Source organism: Aphelocoma coerulescens, chromosome 2 (genome assembly GCF_041296385.1).
Source record: "Aphelocoma coerulescens isolate FSJ_1873_10779 chromosome 2, UR_Acoe_1.0, whole genome shotgun sequence".
Classification (NCBI taxonomy): Eukaryota; Metazoa; Chordata; class Aves; order Passeriformes; family Corvidae; genus Aphelocoma; species Aphelocoma coerulescens.
In genome coordinates this window covers 101011437-101032412 of record NC_091015.1, presented here as the reverse complement: position 1 = coordinate 101032412, position 20976 = coordinate 101011437, and the positions used below count along the sequence as shown (strand labels likewise).

At 37.8% G+C, this 20976-nt stretch overlaps 1 protein-coding gene across 19 annotated transcripts in view; it reads right to left on the bottom strand.

Moving 5' to 3' along the window:
- LOC138104882 (poly(rC)-binding protein 3-like) overlaps window positions 1-20976 on the bottom strand; it is a 503757-nt gene that overhangs the window by 396130 nt on the left and 86651 nt on the right. For all 19 annotated transcript variants that reach the window (XM_069004182.1, XM_069004184.1, XM_069004178.1 and 16 more), the window contains exon 2: window positions 2191-2328. The gene's annotated coding sequence lies outside the window, so the exon portion shown is untranslated. The remainder of the gene's footprint in view (window positions 1-2190; window positions 2329-20976) is intronic.

Genomic DNA, 20976 nt, shown 5'->3' with positions numbered 1-20976 from the left:
TTGTCCTTGTGAAAACTTTCCTTACCATACTAATACAGTTGCTAACAACAATGAAGGAAAGAAAAAACACTAGAAAAGAAGTGCATTACTTAGACAAAATAGTAAACCATAAATCACTACAGTGACAGGATTAACTGTGAAACCTTTAATTATACATTTAATCATTTGCAAACATCTAATTTTCCTTGTCGTAATGTTCATGAAGCTTCTACAAGATTTGAATTTGAGGATGACTTTTTTGTGTGAATTGCAAAAGCAATACTTATAAAAATGGTTTTAAGAATTAAAAAAATATTAACTTTAATCTTCAACTCTGTTGACATCTTACTGAACACCTTTGTTGCTCTTAGTCACACTGGCCCTCATTTTGGTGACATCACTGTGTCAAAACACATCAAGTCCATCTCTATTGCACAGATACTATATAAAATAAAGTAGAAAACTAAGGGGCAAATAAGTGGTGGCTTAGAAAGTACAATAATATATTAAAAAAGAGTGTAATAACACTGTTGAAGACTGTCATTTGTGAAGTACCGACAAACCTGTGCCCCCAGGCTGTATCTGCTCACTGCCTTTTCCACAAGGAGGCAAGAAGCAGCTGCTGGAGCAGAAAAGTGACTCATCAGCATCTGAACACCTTTTCCTATAGATTTCAGAGTCCCAAAAGAAAGAACATGGCTGGTTGTTGCTGTTGGGTTCAGAGTGGGCAAGCGAATTACCTGATTTCTGTAAAAATTCTGTGCACCAAGGTCATCTTCCAGCACACTCAGAGGAGTACTTACAGAAATCAAAGTAACTCAAAGCACAACAAAAAGCAAAATTTTCCTTTTTCTAACTGGAACATAAGGCAAAGTCCAGACAACCTTTGCATTTAGACAGATGCCCTCAAAGAATGTGGAGCAGGAAAGTGCAGACTTTCGCCAGTCAAAATATTGCTTATATGCTAACAGCCTAATATACTAAACACAATATCTAATGTTAATTGTAAAGGCACTATTGTACTGCAAGGTTTTGCTCCCCCTATCAGAGAGCAGTTGAAGCTGGAGTTGAAGGAAAGAGCTTGTCTTGTGGAGTGCCTTTTATTTTTGTTTTATCATGTTGTAGGCTTTAGTAAGTTGTCACATGGTTCCTAGCCAGCATGGATCTTCACACAGCCAAAACTGGAATTCAGCTTCTTTTTTCTTTTCAAAAACAAGTTTACACGGGGCATGGTTTCCAGGGAAAATGGGTTTGCTGTACTCATGCTTTTCTGCCCCTCCAGAGAGGACAGAAGCATATGGGGCCTGACCAATGTTTTGGGTGCAGAAATGGGCAGGACCAAATACAGTGGGGAAGCATCAACCACCCCAATGCAGGAAGGCAACATTTTTTTTATGTCTTTTGCAGAGACACAAACCACCCTACAGAGGACTCTGAGGTAATTTTCAGGTCATATTTTCTGCCATGTTCATCACCTGTTTCAATTTGCATCACCTTTTTGAAAAATAGGTCATCCTCTATACATGTGACTCTTGATTCCTTTGAATTGGGTTGCTGGTACTTGACAGACCCCCTGGAGGAAATGCTCCAGAACCTGCTACAGTCTCTGCTTCTACCATCTTTTGGAACAGGCAAAGCCATAAAGAAAAGGGGGATCATTTAATTACTACTATCTGACTATCACATAAGGCTACTGTATGTTTGCATCTCAGCTAGGTAAATTTTTTTTATTGTGTTTTGTAAATAAGGAAAAGTTGCTTAGGAAAAGCAGGGAACACAGGCCCACATCCATAGGAATCAAAGTACAGACAACACTGGGGAAATGAGTTTTCTTCCGTTCTTTCCTCTTTTGCATCTCCTTTTGTTTCATGAGGAGTTTGGACTGATTCAGTAATAGATATTTCTGTTTCACCTACCCCATTTGAAAATAGCCTTAACATCACAGCATGCATTAACCCCCCTTCCCTTCACAGAACTACCTGTCTAGCAAATGCATGTTCAAGGCTTAAACTGAAAATATAGGAGGTGTTTGGCTTAGTACTTCTGACTGCACGTGAGGCACCAGTGTCAGAGTCCTGAAAACAGGATATATTTTGATCTTCTTTTTTCTCCACAATTACTCAATAAGTAATTCCTGAAGCAATGATTAAAGCAGGCTCACTCATTGTGTGCCTGACAACACATGACTGAGATGACAGGACATTTACTCACCCTGCCAGCCAGATGATCTGTAGGTCTTTGGAGTTTTTCTGTCTTTCTCTTCTCTAGTCCACTCATGCATCAGGTTCCTCAGAGATATGGGACAGCCAAGTGAATTTACATTTCTTGCTCTGGGTGTAAGATAGTTACCTGTGACAGAGAGGATAAAGAGACCAAATGTGGCATATGAAGGCACTGGAACAATAATTTCCAATCATACCGTACTGCAGGTAGTTCCTACCTGCTGCCTTCAACAGTAGCTACTGTTGAGGAATAAAAACCCCAAGAGTTGGTTTGAAAATTAGCAGCCTGGGGGAATTATTGTTTAGTAAGGGTCAAAATGCTTCACACTGCCCTATTTAGTCGTAGAGAAGTAATATGTGTGAGGACATTTTTCAGTGGTTTAATTAATTCTGCTAGTTAACAGAGTACATTTCAAATAAGGTTTTTTTTTTCCATCAGTGTTAAATGCATTTACTTTGAGTTTCTATCCCAATGTCCAGATACTACAATGATCTGAAGCATTAACTCAATCTCACCATTCTACACATATTCTCTTTCCTGTACCTTCTCTAAGCTATCTTTTCTACTGTTTTTCACTCTAGAATGTCCAGAATGAAGATTATTCACTGGTTTATGGTTTTTTCTGGAATACCTATAGACTATTCCTCTTTAACGATGAGCTGCTCAGACCTAAATATATTTCAAAATTGTGACCAAGCATTTCTGTTTCCCTCTTTTCCTCCCTGTACCACCAAGTAAGCTGAGGGAGACCAGTTTAAAGCCAAGCATGGTAATCATCTATGGCACTCTCCTGCTCCATTTCCTTCAAAAATACATCTGGTAAAGAGGTAGAAGAGGAGAATTTGGAACACACGCAAAGTCATATCCTCTACAACCACTGGACTGCAATAGGTCAAGGAGAGAAAAGCAAACATGCAAACCCCAAACATGCTGCAATTAAGAACATTATAAAAAGCAGAAATGGGCAAATGTCTAGCTTTGTAGAGATCCCCTGAATAATTTTTCTGTTTTGTCAACTGAATAGCCAAGATACAGAAGTAACTGAGGAAGAAAGAAACCAAGAACGGGTCATTATTTAATTCCCTCACAAAGTCTAAAATACAAAGGACTTTCACTAGGGGTTACTTCAGAGGTAAAACTGGAAACTTCTCTTCAGAGAGTTTTCTATTAAAGGTCATGGGTATCAAAATCTATTGTCTCACTTTAGATCAGTTATAAAGCTACTATAAATAAAGCCTCCTATATGGCACATTGTCATTGATTCCCACTTCAGTGTAATCAGCACTGCAGACACAGGAAATTCCTAAAATAAACAGCAGTATTCTGTATTTACTGCACTTAAAAAGGAGTCAGTGGTTCTGTATTTATATTTTAAGATATTCATTGCAATAAGAAATTCATTGTAATTTAAGATATGCATCATACTTGCTATTGAGCAAATTATTTTATTATGGTTTCAAAGAACAAATCTACTGTATCAAAATACAATGTAGCTATGACAACAGTAATTCATAGTTTACCACTAAGAAAATTAAGTAATTTTGCTGAATTGTTTCTTGATAATAAAAATGTGATAATTTGCAAGCAGTAGTGTTAGCATTTACTGTTCTTAGAAATAGGCCAATGTCTTCTATGACAGTGCTAAATACTTGAAAATATCTTTCTTGGATAAAAACAGGCCATACAGCTGGAAAATATAGTGTCTATTCTACTGAAGCTGCTAAAGAACTCATATGGTGACTGTTCCAAAGCTCTGGGTAAAAAAACCCAACAAAAACAACAAGACAAAAAAAAAATCAAAATACCATAGTAAATTTACTCACAGGCAAATGAAACATTATACTAAAAAAAGCCAACCTAGTGGAAATAGATTGTTTTGATGTCTTTCACCTTACCCTGTTATATCTTGCTGAAAAAGATTTGGAGGCGTGAAGATGGAAGTAAGAAGAATGACACAAAAAAATATAAACCAAACATTTGCATCAACTTTTTTGACAGCTCCAACTGAAAAGTGCCTCCTGAAAGCCAAGACAGCAAAAGTGGCCCAGAAGAGGAAGCTGCTTGCTGAAAAGAAGCACCCCCAGTGCACTGGGACTTCCCAAGTTGCCATGAGGGAATTCAAGCAGGCACAGCAGAAGGACAGCTGAGGATGAAGAGGCTGGAAAGGCTACTTGGGAGCAATGCAGAACTTCCTTGTTCTGGATGGCTTGGATGAAATTGGGGAAGCCACACCTCAGCTGGATTTGAAACTGGTGAGGAACATGAGAAACAACCAGATGAGCTTCTAGGGGAACAAAAGGAAGTCTGAGGAATTGATTGTTGGGAGAGGCTGGCAAATTCCATCCTTGTAGATACTCCAAATTCAGCAGAACAGGGCTGTGAGTGATGTTATCTATTTTTTTCTTGCTTAGACTAGGACATTGTCAATACCCTCCAGAGGCCTCCACAAGTCTATTCTAACAAAAAAATTCCTGTGATTCTATGACATACTTAATTTGCCTGCAGTTTTCTTCCCTCTGAATTAAAGAAGAGTGAACATAAGAAAAAAAAAACAAACCATAAGGAGAAAAAAGTAAAAAAATTATTTAATCTTTAATAATTTTCTCAAAGAAAGAATGCTGAATTTGAACAACAATGACAACAAAAAAAATGCAAACAGGTAAAACTATTAGACCGCTACTAATTACAGTTTGTTTTATCTTTCACTGTCTATCACCTCTATGATTTTATAAGCCATTCACCTTGTTCTGCTTTTTTCCTTTTACTGAATTAATGCAAACTGATAAAAGAAAATCACTGATGCCCTAGTTCTCATCTGATCCTTGACTGAGCAGGTTTAGGCAGGTGCTAGGATTGATTAGCAGAGTTCAGAAGGCAGCTTTCCCTGTGCCACATAATGTCAGTTCACAAGCGACATTAGAGTAAGTGGCAATACAGAGGACATGGAGATTTTGAGTCCAGCCTTCACAAGAGGACTTATAGAGGCCCTTCATTTCACCTGATGTTTCCCTGAGCAGGAAACTTGCACTGTATGGAAGGCACCAGACTGTAGGCACTATAATTTTTCCTGGTGCATGGTTCATCTGTTTCTCCCTCTTTGCCTCTTCATGTTTACCCAAAAAAAGTGCAAGAATTTAGCACCATACACTTTTCAAGCCAGAGTAAGCAGCTTAATTATTCAGACAAAATAGCATTGATTTGAAAGTGTCTGAACAAATGAAATTCAGGCTTGCCAACCTCATTGAGAAGGACAGCCAACCTGCTCAGGGAATTTTCAATTGTGTTACTTACAGTTCTTGTTTCTTTCTTTTATTTCAGGGTCATTTGATTCAATACAGAGCAAATTCTGGCATTGCAATCACACAGCTGCTTTTGAAATCAGAGACTTTGCTAAAGATGCAGACCTTCAGCTTCCTCTGAATTCAAGAGCAATCTCTGTGCACCCAAAGACAATAGATGAATCAGGGAAGTTGACAGCTGGCAGTGATAAAAAAATAAAATAGTAGGCTCAATTCAGCACCCACTAAAATGAATGGGACCATTACGTCTGTGAATGAGCTACCCTTAAACATGAAGTAAATATCACACTCTGTCATTGACTCCTTCTTGGACTGCAAGTTCAAGTTTCCTTAGTGTCATTATGTCATTCAACAGGCTCATTTTTTAATAAGCCATGCCTTGTTTTCTTCAGTGTTTCCAAGTGTAAGAACTTAGACAATGGACAATCATATTCCACAGTAATCACTTTTATTGCAGCAGTCATGCTACAAAATAGAGACCCTATTATACTCCATTTACTAAATGTAGACAGGAATCAACTTCTTGGGCTATAAATGGACACTATTACTCATTATGTTATTTGCTATAATAGTGGAACACCAGTGAGTTGCAGATCCAACAAATATCCAAAAATGGCTATGCAAAAAGCCCTAAAATTAAGTTCTTGACAGATAATAACTAATGCTGTATACCCCTACTTTTTATGTTACGAACAATATGTGCACTATATTTATGCAGGAGAAACCAGTATTTAAAACTCTTACATCTATCATAAAAATAGATTTTATTACAGAAAACAGTGCCTTGCCATAAGAGATTTGCAATTGATTAAAAAGGATGGCTTGTCCTAAAACACTTACATGATTGCATGCAAAGAAAACAGATGGTCTGTGTAAGGGTAATTTGATTTCTTCCAGTAAACATTACTCATGATATAGAAAATGCTTATGCTGATCTACTCCAGAATGATGTGTGCGCTTTGCCTCTGTCTTTAAATGAAGCCTGCAATTCTGTTCAAGAAACAGCACTGCAGCTCTGGTTTCCCAACAATCAAATAAAATCAGGTAGTCTAATGCATCATTCCTCACTTAGGAGTCTGACAACACAAAGATTAATTTTAACTTTTCACTCTCCCCAAAGTGCTTAACATAATGCCAGACTCCTTACTCATTTACTCCTTTTTGTAATGCTTCTTCAGGGCAAAAAAAGAATACTATTTCTACCTTTATCTCTGAGAGAAGCATCATAAGCCAAAATCCAATGTTTATCCTCTTCTGGCTGCATCTAACATTCTTCTCCTTTATCTAACTGCAGGGATATAAGAAGGAGGGAAAAGTCTTACTGGTAAGTCTTCATCTGTCCACCTCATATTTTGTTCTACCTCTTAAGTCACACCAAGAATGCTGCTCAGGGAAATTCTGCACCCCATTTCCCTATTCTACTCAAGCTTCCTGCTTTCCAAATACCAGATGAAAAGCTGTCTGCCTTTGTGAGGCAGATAACCCTCATGGGGTTGTTTAAATCACTAAAGTTCTTGGAAACCAAATCACGGATGGGAACTCTGTTACTTGTTCACACAGGATAATGGTCTGGGGTGATAAAGGGTTCCTTTTGCATTTACAGCTCTTTTTGCATGGGATGAATACAGACAGATCTTTCTCAAAGGCACAAACTTAACCCCTAAGAATGCATCCTAAAATCTTTTCCTATGTTTCACAGGGACTTCACACCTGGGTATGTTTCATCATCTGCAAGTAATAATACCCCTGCTGGAGTGTAACCCTATTTGTCATTATCTTGTCCTGTTTCATTACTGTTGCTTCACCTGACTGGCCTGGACTTACCCCAGCCAAATGACGTAAGGGCACAATCCTATTAAATGCCTGCTGGGAACACCCTAAGCTGCTGCTCTTGTCAGTGGGAATTAAGGGTTCTCGGCACATTGTAACAGGTACTCAGACCCTTGAGAAATTGGACTCTTAATTAGATATTCCCTCGTGACATTGTGTGATTATTTAATGTTCTGACGAGATGCCTCAGCAATCTCGCAGGCCCTGAATTAACTGTCCTAGAAAAGCTCTTTGCCAACTGCAGTTCTGTGAAACCTTTGTCATGCTTGGCCATGGAAGCAAATTGCATTTCATGGAGCATATGAAATGATTTACCCAATGAATTGGCTGAATTATATATAACATACACTACTGACCAGGCTTGAGATGTCCAGTTTCAAATAGCTGTTCTTTTTTTGTCCCTTTCCTCTTCCCTTGTGTGTGCCCTGCCCTCCACTCTTCCATGCATACTTTTTATTTTCCCGCTTGCTGGCAGAGCTCAGTAGGAGCAGCAGCAGCAGCAGCAGCAGTCCTTGTGGCGACACAGAATTATTCATCACACAATCTACATGAGGCAGATTAATACTGCCAGAGTAGTCCCTTATTATAAATTTCCTTTTCTCCGTCTGGCTCATCTGCATTATATTTGTTACTCACATGTAAATTTTCAGTTTAAGCCTATCCATCCAGGGGCTGCTGAAATTTTTTAATCTACATTGAAAAGTTTGAAAAAACCCCAACAGAGTAAACATTTCTGCCTTGCAGCTGATGCCATGTTATCAAACACATCAATAAGAGCTACAATAAGCATGAAAAACAAAGCATAAATAGACAGAAGAAATGCTGAATGATATAGTACCTCACATACAAATGCACACAACCCTGGTCATCTTTTCATTATTCCCTATGCATATCAGCTTTAGGCACAATCACCTCAGGGGAAAAGGACATAGCATTAAATGTTTCCCATAGGATATTAGCATTCTGATTACTAAAGCCTGGCTCAAGTGTGCAAAACTATGGTGCTTAGCATTTAATACTCATCTCCTATCCACTTTGTAGGAAAGGAAGCTAGAGAAGTATTTGGACCACCTACCCTAAATCCTGTAACGCCCAAATACCCACCGCAGGCCCAAGGACCGTGGTCAAAGCATATCAGATACCTAAACTGAAACGAGTGTTGCAGGTAAAGAATAATAGAAACGATGACTGCCAAGAAAAGCATTAAATGACACACCAGAGGATGTATTTTTAGGAAAAGATTTATTAAACTTTGAACTTCTCCACCCCTGCTGACTTGCAACATACTTTATGAGACTTCTACAAAGACATCACAGCACTTGCATGCTCTCTGCTGTGGCTTGTAGTTCTTATGCTTGCAACTGCTTTTCAAGAGGTGTATTCAAATTCACTTTTTGTGGTCACAATTTCTATTAAGTCTAAATCAAAGAATTTGCAGACATGCAGTCTCTCCCAGCCCTTCTACCCAGACACGACTCTTGCTTAACATGCTTACATTTAAGGAGCTTTTTTCACCCTCATATTGTTACCATTTCCATCAACAATGTATTTTTTTTTAATGACGCTTCAACACAACCTTAAATTGTGTCTCACAAGCATCATCAAATCCACTTCCACAATGAGGAATCAAACTCCAGATAAATCATTCTACCAACCAGTTTCAACGATAACAAAAACAGGTCCTTGAGTGCTTTATGCATTCTGGCAAGCATCTGCTTTGCCAGGAGTGGATTAAATAACACTACCTCTATTATTCTAATAGTGTGGGAGATCATATAAAATATTTATATCGTGATCTGCAGGCAAAATGCCTACTCTAAATTATGCTCCACAAGCTCAGCAAGATATATTGATAGAAAAATACCTCAGTTTAAATAATTGGGCCATTTTAGTTATTCCTTATTCTATGAATCTCATGTAATTTTGCTGTTTCCCCCTTGGGAATGCTGTCTATTTTAGTGAGTACTATTTTCCATGTTCAAGGGTTTCCTGTGTACTACTACAAACACCTCACCCACATAATACCGAATCACCGGGCTAGCATAGAGGTAGCTAGAGAAAGCACAAATGCTGTCAGTGCAGGTCAATGTTCTTCCTGAGCTTCTTTATTGCATATCTATAGGCTATCAGGCATTTTTTATTACACAGCTATGAAGAAATTTGCTTAAGGCTGAATTTTCAGCTGACTTCCAAATTTGCAAACAAAGAAGGTTTTTAGTTATTTGCAAAAACTGTGTTCAGAAAACCCCTTTTTTGTGGTAAGTTGAGGCGAACTACATGTGCAGGAATAATATTTCGAAATGCCAAATATCTCTCTTCAGAGTTGGGTTTTTTCTTTATTTGGGTTACTCCAATTCACTATGTGGTTATGCACAACTACTTTACGATCGCAAGTTCATTCTCACAGAAGTCACTAGTTTCAGCTAGTTGAAGTTCTAATCTGAATTTTGAACACAACAAACACTATATTTTCCCCACGTTTCATGATTATACAGTGCAGGACAGTTGGCATTAGATTCTGCATTGAGCTAAAAGCAGTGTATATGTGCTGGTGATGTTTTGTACAGCCCCAGGGCAACGTGGAATAAGAAAGGGGGGCATGACCCATTCCTATGCAGAGTTTTCCTTGGGTAGGTGCATTTTCATTCAGTCTGGAGCCAGTAATGGCAGCTCGCTGAATCCGCACCTCTAACCCTTACAGTGCTTTGCTGAGTGTCAGCATCCTGGAGAGGAATGCAGAGGGAAAGCAAAAGTGGTACACAGTACACTGTGCACTGGGCCTTCCCCTCCATTGGCAGAAGGCATCAAAAGCAATCTTACTGCAGGTCCCACGCAGCCTTTCACATGCTATGGCCAGGCAAAGTCTTTGAAGATTGGCATCTCCGCTAAGGTCATCTGTAAAGGAGATGTCCAAGTTAATGGCATTTTTAGTGGCCTGGGGGAATCTTCTCCACAGGCTGTCATGTGTAGTCTTGTCTGCACCTAGATTCAATGACTACTGCAGGTTGGTCTTGCGCAGCTCAGTTCCCATTGCACACAATTTTTCTGACAAAACTGCCTTATAATGCTGCTGTTGATACCTCCTTGAGTGAATGCACATGCCCTGCCCTTCAGCTTTACTTCCATTTGTAAGGGCAGACATGGACAAGGGCAGTAGGAGGAAGGGGAGCTGGAAGGGTTTTCTTTGGTCCTCTTGCTCTTGTCAGTTCTGCCTCATGTCCAGCCACACCACTCGGCAAGAACAGAGATGCAGCTGCAAAGCCCACCTTTACCAATGAGGAACACGGAATTAAGAAGTGCCTGTTTTTCCTAACCCCTCCTCACTACATGAGTCTGCTCCTTTATTTTGTAGGCACCTCTTACTGCTGTGTCCTCCAGCACTGGATCTCCTATCTCTGCCAACATATTTGTAAGTAAATCTTTGCATTTCCCCTCACTGGTCTGATTTCTTCCCACTTTCTTAACCTGCTCCTCATACTGACCCTCATGCTTCTGCAGTCCCACCAGTCTTTTTCTCCTGTTACTGTCTCCAATCAAGTAAAAAAATACAGCTAGAAAAGAGATCAATGAACATCCATAACCCAGTAAGAACTCATCCCACGTATTAGGTTTTCAAATGATATTTCAATACAAATTTACCACCTCCCTTATCCGTGGCTAGTAAAGCACCCAGCCAAACAGCACCCTCTCTAGCCCACTGCTTTAATGATACTTAAAATTCTTAAATAAAACAGTCAGTTCTCAATCATACCAAGCAGATAAAGCAGTTTTGCACTGCTCTCTTTTTTTTCCAGTTACCAGTTTTGCACTGCTCTCTTTTTTTTCCAGTTACCATCAACTATAAATATACAGAAATTAACAAATTAATTTTGCTTATGACTCAATAAATACACTCAATAATACACTGCTCAGTAAATAGCTTTTATTAAAGAAAACATCATGACAACAGAATTATCTAAGTACTTAAAAAAATTCATTTTAAACTTGTTACACGACTGGGACCCTAAAAGCACCTTCACAAATCTATTCCTTCACTTTCTTGGGCACAAACCACAGAACAAGAGAAAACCCTCCTGCCTGCTTAAGCAAGCATTTGCCCTACAGCAAAATAGAAGAGCTTCTCACAGTAATGAGAGAACCCTTCCCAGTATTCCTGAAGAAGTAGCAAGGTGTTTGATTTTCACTTCCATTTTAGTCTAGATATGAATTCCTCACTTGTATAGACATAACCTTAGCATCAGTCACACTGTTGACTATTTCATGCTGTTTACCCCAGAGAACTCAGGGTGTGGCCGGGCAGTCCACAAGCCTGAAGCCTAAGTAAGAACTGCATTTATCATAAAATTTCAGGTACACTCCAGTGGTCTGATATTGGGTAAGAGAATGAGAATGTGCAGTCCCACAACAGGATTGCACCCAGATGTGAAGCTGAGCTGTATATTTTACGTTCAAACGGCCTCTTTGACATTTGGATGCTTTGCAGACCAAGGGGGCAGGTAAGAATTCAAGTCAAGCCAGGCATTGTTACTTTGGAGCATGTCCCAAGATGGCAAGGCTGGTTGAAATTTTGCACCTACTCTTTTGAAGACCTGGTCAACAAATACAAAGGAGCAAATACAGACCAACCATTCAAGTAAGGACAGCTGTGGCAGACACAAAAAAGAAATCTATTGTGCTTTGAATTTCTTTGCTTTATGATATCAGTGACAACATGTTGTCAGCAAGCACGATTCTATTGATGTAATCCACCACCCGTGGCAAAATAAGAAAAAGGTTCCCCAATAATTATTTTAATATTAAAACCTGTTCAGAGAGAGTTTTTTTCAAGTTCTCACTGAAAGTCGTGCTTGGCTTTATGGCTTGTCACAGCTGACATGATTTTTAATCAGAGCTCCTTTAAAAACACACTGAATAGATAATAATATCTGGAAAACTAGGACATTAAAACTTTGATTCACATTGCACATCTCTCTAGTCTTATCATGCATTATGCATAGCTGTACTATATTTTGAAGGAAACTGCTGTGACGTGTTTTCAGTGTGAGATATATACTTGACTACAATCCACAGCATATCAAAAAACCAGGATTCTGATCCGTGGAAGATGCCTACATAATTAGGCAAAACTGCAATACAGGAACATTTTGCCCCCAACCAGAAATATTTTTGGTTGATAATGAAACAACTGGATTCCATATTAACACAAGCACATTTTGTGGGAGTTATAGTTTAGGTGCCTCAGCAGCCCAGTGTCAAGGAAAATTAGTTTCCCTAAAACTCCAGTTTGCCCTGTGAAGCCTGTCACTGGAATTAATCAAACTCCAGTTAGTATGCAATAAAGATCCCTAGCTGCCTACTTTTATCATGTTAGTTTTGTTTTTTAAAGCGATGGTAATTATTGACAAATTGGTATTGACTCTGATCTCTTTAGCTGTTATGTAGATAAATTTTCATCCTTTTAATTTACTTGGCAGTGTTAATATCATATCCCCTCTTTAATGATGCAATTGAATTTAAAGATTCATAAATTCATTACTACAGTACATATCAAGGTTAAAAGAGAGAGAATTCCCTTATCAGTATGAAGGACTCGTACAGTTTACAGCAGTACTAGATGAAATTACCCTTTTGTCTTTCAATAAGCGGAAGTCTCCTGCAGTGGCAAATGTTCATAATGGACTGTTTAATCTTGACAATCATCTGAAAAGCATCTAATTCAATTAAAGCTTTAGGCCAAAGTGATCTCTCTTTTAACAATTAAATATTTATGTTAACACACATATCACTTAATTGGCATAACATATCAAAGGATATTAAATGACTGTACCGTGTGCAAGGACTGAGAAAAGGCTCTAGCACAGGTTTAAAAGCTTTTTCTCTATTAAACACTAAATAAAAAATTGCAAGACTGAGAAAAGCCATCAGAGATACAATAATAACCAAGAATTAAGAAAACTGAGAATTTAATGATCATTAGCTCTATGCTACCACTATGCTAACCGCTGGCAGTACAAACTGTATGACAAGTCACCAGAACTGCTATGTTCACAGAATCCACATTAACTAATGCTGGAATTGAGGGAAAGAACAGGAGCAGAGATTAGAGAGCTCTTAGACTCAACAGTAGGTGTTTGTATTCTTGGTCATTAATCACTGCTGAACTCTTGATTCCAGAGCTGTGCCAAAGGAGCTATAAGTGGCACAATACAATCTATGCCAACGTGAACGGTATAACGAAACAATATTTACAGCCCACATCATCTCAACAAAGATCAAAAGAATTTATCACATTTTATTCAATTATCTGGCAGAGCCACACAGAATTTAAATATGAGAAAGCCACCCTAATTGGAAACATCATTTTCAGGCTTTTTAATGCCTTTTTCCTAGGGAATTAGAAAATATCTGTGAAGGGGAGGAGGTGAGAATTTGTCTGGATAGTTGCTAAAATTAACTTAAATGTGCAGTTACAGGCCATCTCCTCAGTTAACAAGTACTTACTGATACCATTTTATTTAGGGAGAAGCTGAATTCTACTCTACCGAGCAGCTCAATGGGGAACATTCAAGCAATTTAGTGGGGAAAAATCATAAATTAACCTATTACATACTACTTTTTGAGGTCTTACAGGGTCTACTGTTAAAACCACATTTTTTAAAAAATTCTCTATTGAACAGAAAAGAAAAAAATAACTTGTTTAGTCATTCAGTACCACTTCAAGGGATTAGCTGCAATGTAGATATGTGTGATTACCCATTTATACAGCCATTTGGAAGTGTAAAAGCCGTTCATTGATGTTGCAAATATTAGCAAATAAAGCCTGTTTAAGATAAAGTGTCAACACTTTAAGCTGGCATGAACAGATGCTACTACCAAATGTATCCCTGGATCTCTCAGCTAACATTGCTGCCTTTGTGGGTGTAACCCACACTGGTTCCTTCCAGAAACACTTTTGGTAACACCAGAGAAAATGCAGGCTAAGACATAAAGCAGTTGGGTGGAAGGAGGGCAGGATCTCTTCCTTCAGTGGCAGTAGAAGTTTAAATTTCTTTATCTCATGTCCACCCTCTTTCCTAGAAGCAGAAAAGGAAACAAACCCAAAACCAGAGGAACTCTTCATTCCACATTCCAGAACTATCTGCCACACCCAACCAAGAGTGTACTTCCAGTTATTTGCTAATGAAAGAGGAAAATATGACAACTTGTCAGAAATTACTGCAACAAGCATCTTAGAATTCAAGCCCTTCTTATAGGAAAGCATACCAAAGGATGAGTAACAAATATTTAGCAAATAAGGAGAATTGTGTCTGTGAGAAGACAAGGCAAGCTTAAAAATGGAGTGGTGCTCTGTGGAAACAAAAATAGAGACACAAGGTGCAAATCTCCTAGGTGTAACATCCCAAAAATAAAACATAAAGTCATGTAAGCATCACTAGTTATTTTAGCCATACACTGCTCAGAAATACAGTCTGTGTACGCTCCCAAGGGTTTATTTTTAAAATTATGTCAATATCTAGTATTCATCTAAAGCTTCAGTGAGTTTGGAAAAGCTTGCTCCTTGTACACAGCCTGATCACTACTACACTTAACAAGTACTTGTACAGGAGCAGCTGTTGATGAATCTTTCCAACACATTTCTTTGCACATTCCATTGGCTATTTGCAATGAACTTTCTCACAATGACTTCCTCTAAAACAGATTATATGCTATTCATCAGTGTTCTAGGGCTATGTTTTACAGTTAAGAACTACATTTTTTCCCCCGACCACCTTTAGAAACAGAACTGAGAAGACATGAAAGATTTATTCAGGAAACTTCAATCTAAGATGGACTGAGCAGTTGATGAAGGTTTTCTTCAGAAGTGTGATGTGAAATGGCTATACTAGGTCACAACATATAGTTCAGTACTCTATCTTTGATAATGGCAAACAACAGATATTCATGGTAATAAAACAATTAAGAATCAGTCAAATGAAGAAATTTTGTAATCATTGGGTTTGGGACTTTCTGAGTCTGGACTGTTTTATCCTTATTCAGTCTTGAGAGATCACTTTAAAACATATTTTTAAATAAGTATTGAAATCATACGTACTTTCATCAGTTAAATAGTGTGGAAATAACAATATTTCTGTATGTTTCAAAATTCTGCAACCTCTTTTGATGACTTGTGTTTCTTGTGTTATAAGAAACACTGAGAACTTGGTTTTGTTTAACTGTAATATTTCATATTCAACCATATCATATCTCATTTTTCTCTTTTCAAAGGTGAAAAACTAGGCAATAAAATAATAGATGATATTCAGTGCTGATAAATTCAAATGAATATGTAAAGAGAAAAAAATGCCCTTTTACTCCTCATATACACTGCTAGGTCTGCACTAGCTACTGCTGTTGATGAAACAGATCTCAAAATCAGCATGGATATTTTAGTGAAAGCATCCAGTCAGTTTTAGTGTTGGTCAAAAAAGCAAATATATCATTATTGATAACCTGTAAAGGAACAGAAAACAAAACAGAAAACAAATTTTATCAACTAATAATAAACAAATCATAGATAATAATAGGTAATAATAATAAAATGGTATCAATATAATATTATATCTATATTCATATTCATATTGTTGTTGTTATTGTTTGTTATTATTATGCTAATGTAAAAACTGGCATGGCTCCATGCCTCCACTGATTCACAGAATTCCAGACTCTGTGAGAAAAAACAGAGTAAGACACAGCAAGGTATATATTATGATGCCTTGAAGTCCTAAGGCATCAGTTATATACTACAGCAAACAGAGATCTCTACAGGTTGGAAGACTGGGCCAACAGGAATTGCATAATATTTAACAAAGATATTTATAGGATCCTGCATCTGTCATGGAATATTCCCAAGCAGCAGTACAGGCCAAGCACCAACTGGGTGAGGTGTGCATCCTTGTAGCAGTAAAACCAATGTGGGGCCTTGACTGCAACAGCCAAGGCAAAACCAGCAGATCAAAGTTTATCACTGCTTTGTTTGGCATTTGTTAGGTCACACTTGGAATATTGTGTCCAGTTTTGGATTCCCACTTCAAAAGAGACATTGAAGTATTGGAGATGGTTCAGTGAAAGGCCACCAAGCTGATGCCTGTTGAAAGGTGAAAGGAATTCAGCTTACTCAACTGAAAGGGAGGGGGAGTCTAATCACATTTTCTCAATATCAAGAGAGGGGTTATAGAGAAGATGGAGACACTCTTTTCACAAGGACACAGCGATCAGCATCAGTTGCTTCAAAAGGCAATTTCAGCAGACTACATGAAAAAGTTCTTCACTGTGAGAACAACCAAACATTGGAACAGGTTGTCTGGAGAACTTGTGGAAACTCCCTTACTGGAATTAATTCAAGACTTATCCTGTTGGACCAATGCATAACTTAATCCAAACCCCTGCTGTTAGCTGTAGATGGGCTCAGATGACCTCCAGAGGATCCTTCCAAACTAGGTTTTCCCCTCCTTCTAGATGGGAGGGCAGAAGAGACAATGACATTTCTGAAGCAGCTTCCACAGTGGGCAAGAAGCAGCAACCAGCCCCTTTTAACAGTGAAAAGGAAAAGACAGAGGACAGAAAGAGGGAAGACTGAAGTTTAGAGGATCATGAAAGACGCAGAGAAGATAAGTAGGGAACATATGCTCAGCCTTTTTCACAGTACAGGAAGGAGGGGATATAGAATGAAATTTTCAAAGGGAAGGCTTCAAAGACACCAGAGTACTTTTACCTACAAAACATAACTGACCTGTGACACACACTGAATTATATTGTCTGAGTATCAAAAGAATAATGGGAATCAAAAGACATGCTAAAACAAGTCCATCACGGGCTGTTAATAGGAAAGTTGCAGAATCAAACACTGGACAGGAAGTCACCAAGTGCAGAACTGGCAGAGCACAGAGATAATATGACAGCAAGGATCACGGGATGAACTCAGGCCTTTTTTGAAAGGATTTTCCATATGTCTTTTTTTTTCTCTCTATTTTCTTTCTCTTTGCTGTTGTGCTTTTTTTTTTGTTTGTTTTGTTTTGTTTTGTTTGTTTGTTTGTTTGTTTGGGGGTTTTTTTGTTTGTTTGTTTAAGATTTCATCTAAAAAGCTTAATTCTTTTCCTGAGGACAAAATTAAATCCTGCAAAATATATGAAGTTTCTAAGCTCTTGGATAGCTGACTACATGACAACCAACATTTGCCCTATTTTTCTTTTTTTAACTGATGCTGAAAGCACTGAGATGGAAGAAGGATCATGCATATGATTATAGCAACAGTGGGAATTCTCCTGGCTTTACAAATGAGAACCATGGCTTACCACAGGGAAGCCACAGAGTGCCTTAAGGCCCTGACTGCAGCAGCCTGTCTAAACCTGCTGTGCAGCAGGATTTGTTTCTTAAAATCCACAATTTACATCTTTTTGCTAGAAGGGAGGTTGCACATTTTCCTATTAAAAATAATAAAAAAAAAGTAGTAAAAGTGTAGATTTTATCAGTAGCCTTTGCTAAGTGTTTATTTCTTTCTTCTAACTGAAAGGCTCCAAGGGAAACCTGACTCATTTAAAAGTGAAAGATGAGCTCGTGTGCATTTTGTTGGTAGCAAACAGATCAGAACATGATGCTGCAATGCTGCCCCATCACAGCAGATCTCTGGTTGGTTCATTTACCCTGTCACACAAACCCACAGGTAGCTAAGGGTAGCTAAGTTGCTCAGCCACAGCAAGAAGGGTGCAGGACAGGACAGCCATAACCTATATCTCAATTGGGATCAAAGTAAGAATGTCAACTGGTTTAATTTCAGCCATAATTTCCTATTCTAAGTGCTTCTATGAACTAATGCAGGGTAGAAATACTGATATAAAAATTTGCTTAGGTTTTTACATATTACTTACATTGAAGACTGGACATTAAATTGTTACTTGAAATAAAATATGATAGGTCTGGATCTCACTGCTGTTTTTTTTTGCTGCAGTGAAGTACCAAAATCAAATGGCAGTATTTTAGGATGCTACACGACTTTCTATGTTCACAGACATCCTGGCCCAACATTTTAACTGATTTTAAGGCTGTGCATTACAACCATTCTGTCAAAATATTGATAAGAAATTCAAACATCCAGATCTGAGTCACTTACAGCACATGGCTCAACCACTTGCTTCCCAAAATAAATAGTAGAGAATTATATTTCTTTCTACTTTGCTTTTTGAAAATTCTTCAAAAATCAGAGGTCAATCAATGTGCCTGTTCATATATAAATGTCTCATTTATCAGATCCATTGTGAAGTCTCATTTCATACTCTTGTGATCAAATGCTGATTCTTGAAAGGATTCAATTCTGTTTATATAAAAATCTCTGTACATTCAATGAAAAAGAAACAAAAATTTCTTATGCAGATGGTCGTAAGCAATTGTCTAAAACTGCTGAAATTTGCTTTATTTCAAACCACTACATTAATTTCCTATTGTAGGGATTTGCAAACTGTAATTTATCAATTTTTTTTCATTTGTGACAACCAGTTGTGATCTTCAGAAGAGATATTCTCTGGGTTGCCTTGGTTTCATCATAGAAGGGATACGTTTCTGTTTTCTGGTATGTTGGAACAGGCCAAGGAACTGGAACAAGAATACCCAGCAGATTATCTGGATTTTAAATACAAAGAAAAAAAAAGAAAGCCATCCAACTCCATACACTTGAATAACAATGTTAATTTGGTGGTATTTAATGAAGAAGTAGCAAATGTCAGGTTATGTGGATGACCATGAAAGATTGGTGTGTGGGACAATGGATTTTACAGGAATTTTTTAAAAAATCTAGGACAGAAAACCTTAGAATCAATAGATTAAATAATGTTAATTGAATGCATGCACTGTTTTAAGATATTCTTCTCATTTATAAAAAAAAAAAAACAAATTATGAGTGAGTGATAGACTATAGAATAGATAAATGTACTCTTTAGAAAAATGAAGCGAACAGTTCATTTAATCTGAAATCAGGATCAATCTAAATTGATCACAAATGATTCTTTAAATACTGGGTTTTTTTTTGGAATAAATGAACCAGATTAGCATTATTCTAATTCAGTTTCAAATATCTTTGGCTTCATTTTGTTGTTATTTGGAATACCTTCAACAAAGTGGAAAAGGTTTGTTGATCAGTTCCATTGAGATGATGAGCTATTATAAACAGATAATCAATGAGTTTCAGATATGGTTGTCAGCTTTTTAAACACAGAAAAAACTTTGGAGAAGAATTGAACTGATGTTATTATCCTGTGATCTTAACTGAAGTTGCTTTTTCAGTCACTATGAATATAAAAACCACAAAATAAAATTACTGAGTGCTCTACAGCTGCTGCATTTAAAATACCCCAAGGTGCATTTTTTTTGTCAAATGGCTTTTAAAATCCATATGCGTTGCAGTAATGGAAGCATACAGCAATTAATCACAAGTTAATTTTTTTAATGGAAGGCCTAGAGGATAAAATACCAACTTTTTCACTAGCATCAGCCCCATGTACATATTAGCAACTGGCATCCACAAAATTTAAAAACTACAAATGTTACATCATTTTCTCTCAAGCTGGCAATCTGTGCATAACACAAGGACTTATGAGTCAGCAGTTCATTTGTATGTTACCCCAGAAGACGAGAAAATTGTTATTTTTGTTTGGGTTTAGGGCTGCTTTTAAGGAGACTAAAAAGGGAAAATTATAATCAGGCTTGATTACTCTAAAACAACGGATACATTCAGATCATATACAATCAGTTTATCAGACCTGAAATGCAAGCATATGAAAATGTATGCATGGTTAATGTACAATATTTCTAGCTATTTTATTTCATGTTTCACCTAGGACACTGTATTGTGAATTTTGAAAGATTTCTATACTCAAAATTGCAATAGCAAAGTAATAAAATTCTGATCAGTGTAAGTTAAATGCCTTAATACATACATTATGTTGGTTCCTTTATCCAGTGTAACTGCAGGAGCTAATCTCTTTTCAGGACAGATCCTACCTGCATGTATAGAGAAAACTACAGAATCCAAAATTCTACTTCATGTGGCCTGTTTGCAACTCAGTATCCTGACAATTCTTATGGGATTTTGTGTTATCAAACATGATAAGGTCAATCCCCCACTACATCCATAAATCAGAGGAACATATGAAGTAATGTCTGAGTAGGAGCACTCTTGGTTTCCTGATCCCTGAGCTGGTTCTTTGCAGTTTCTAGAACAATTTAATCCAGTCTTGCTGCACAGCAAGAAGTGACCATACCAAATAAAGTGGTGGCACACTGGCCAGGAGTGCCACACTTGTTTAAACTTGGAAGGCAAAATAATGCAGTTCCCCAGATCTCCCAGCTATTTGTTGTTCAGCTGTGCTTTTTCTTCAGCACTCCCCTTCTCTGGCAACCTGAGGCTGGAGCAAGACAGCAGGTTAACCTGGCCATGCCTATCAAAAATCATGACTGGTCTCAGACCACTGTCTGAGATATAAGTAAATTGTTCTGGTCAGATTTTCCTGCCTGCCTTACTTTGTTTTCCAGCCACAGAGTTTTGCTATATTCCAGTTACAAATACCGTTTTGGTTACCAATCCTTACAGCAGGTAACTCAGTGCTCTGAGTTACTG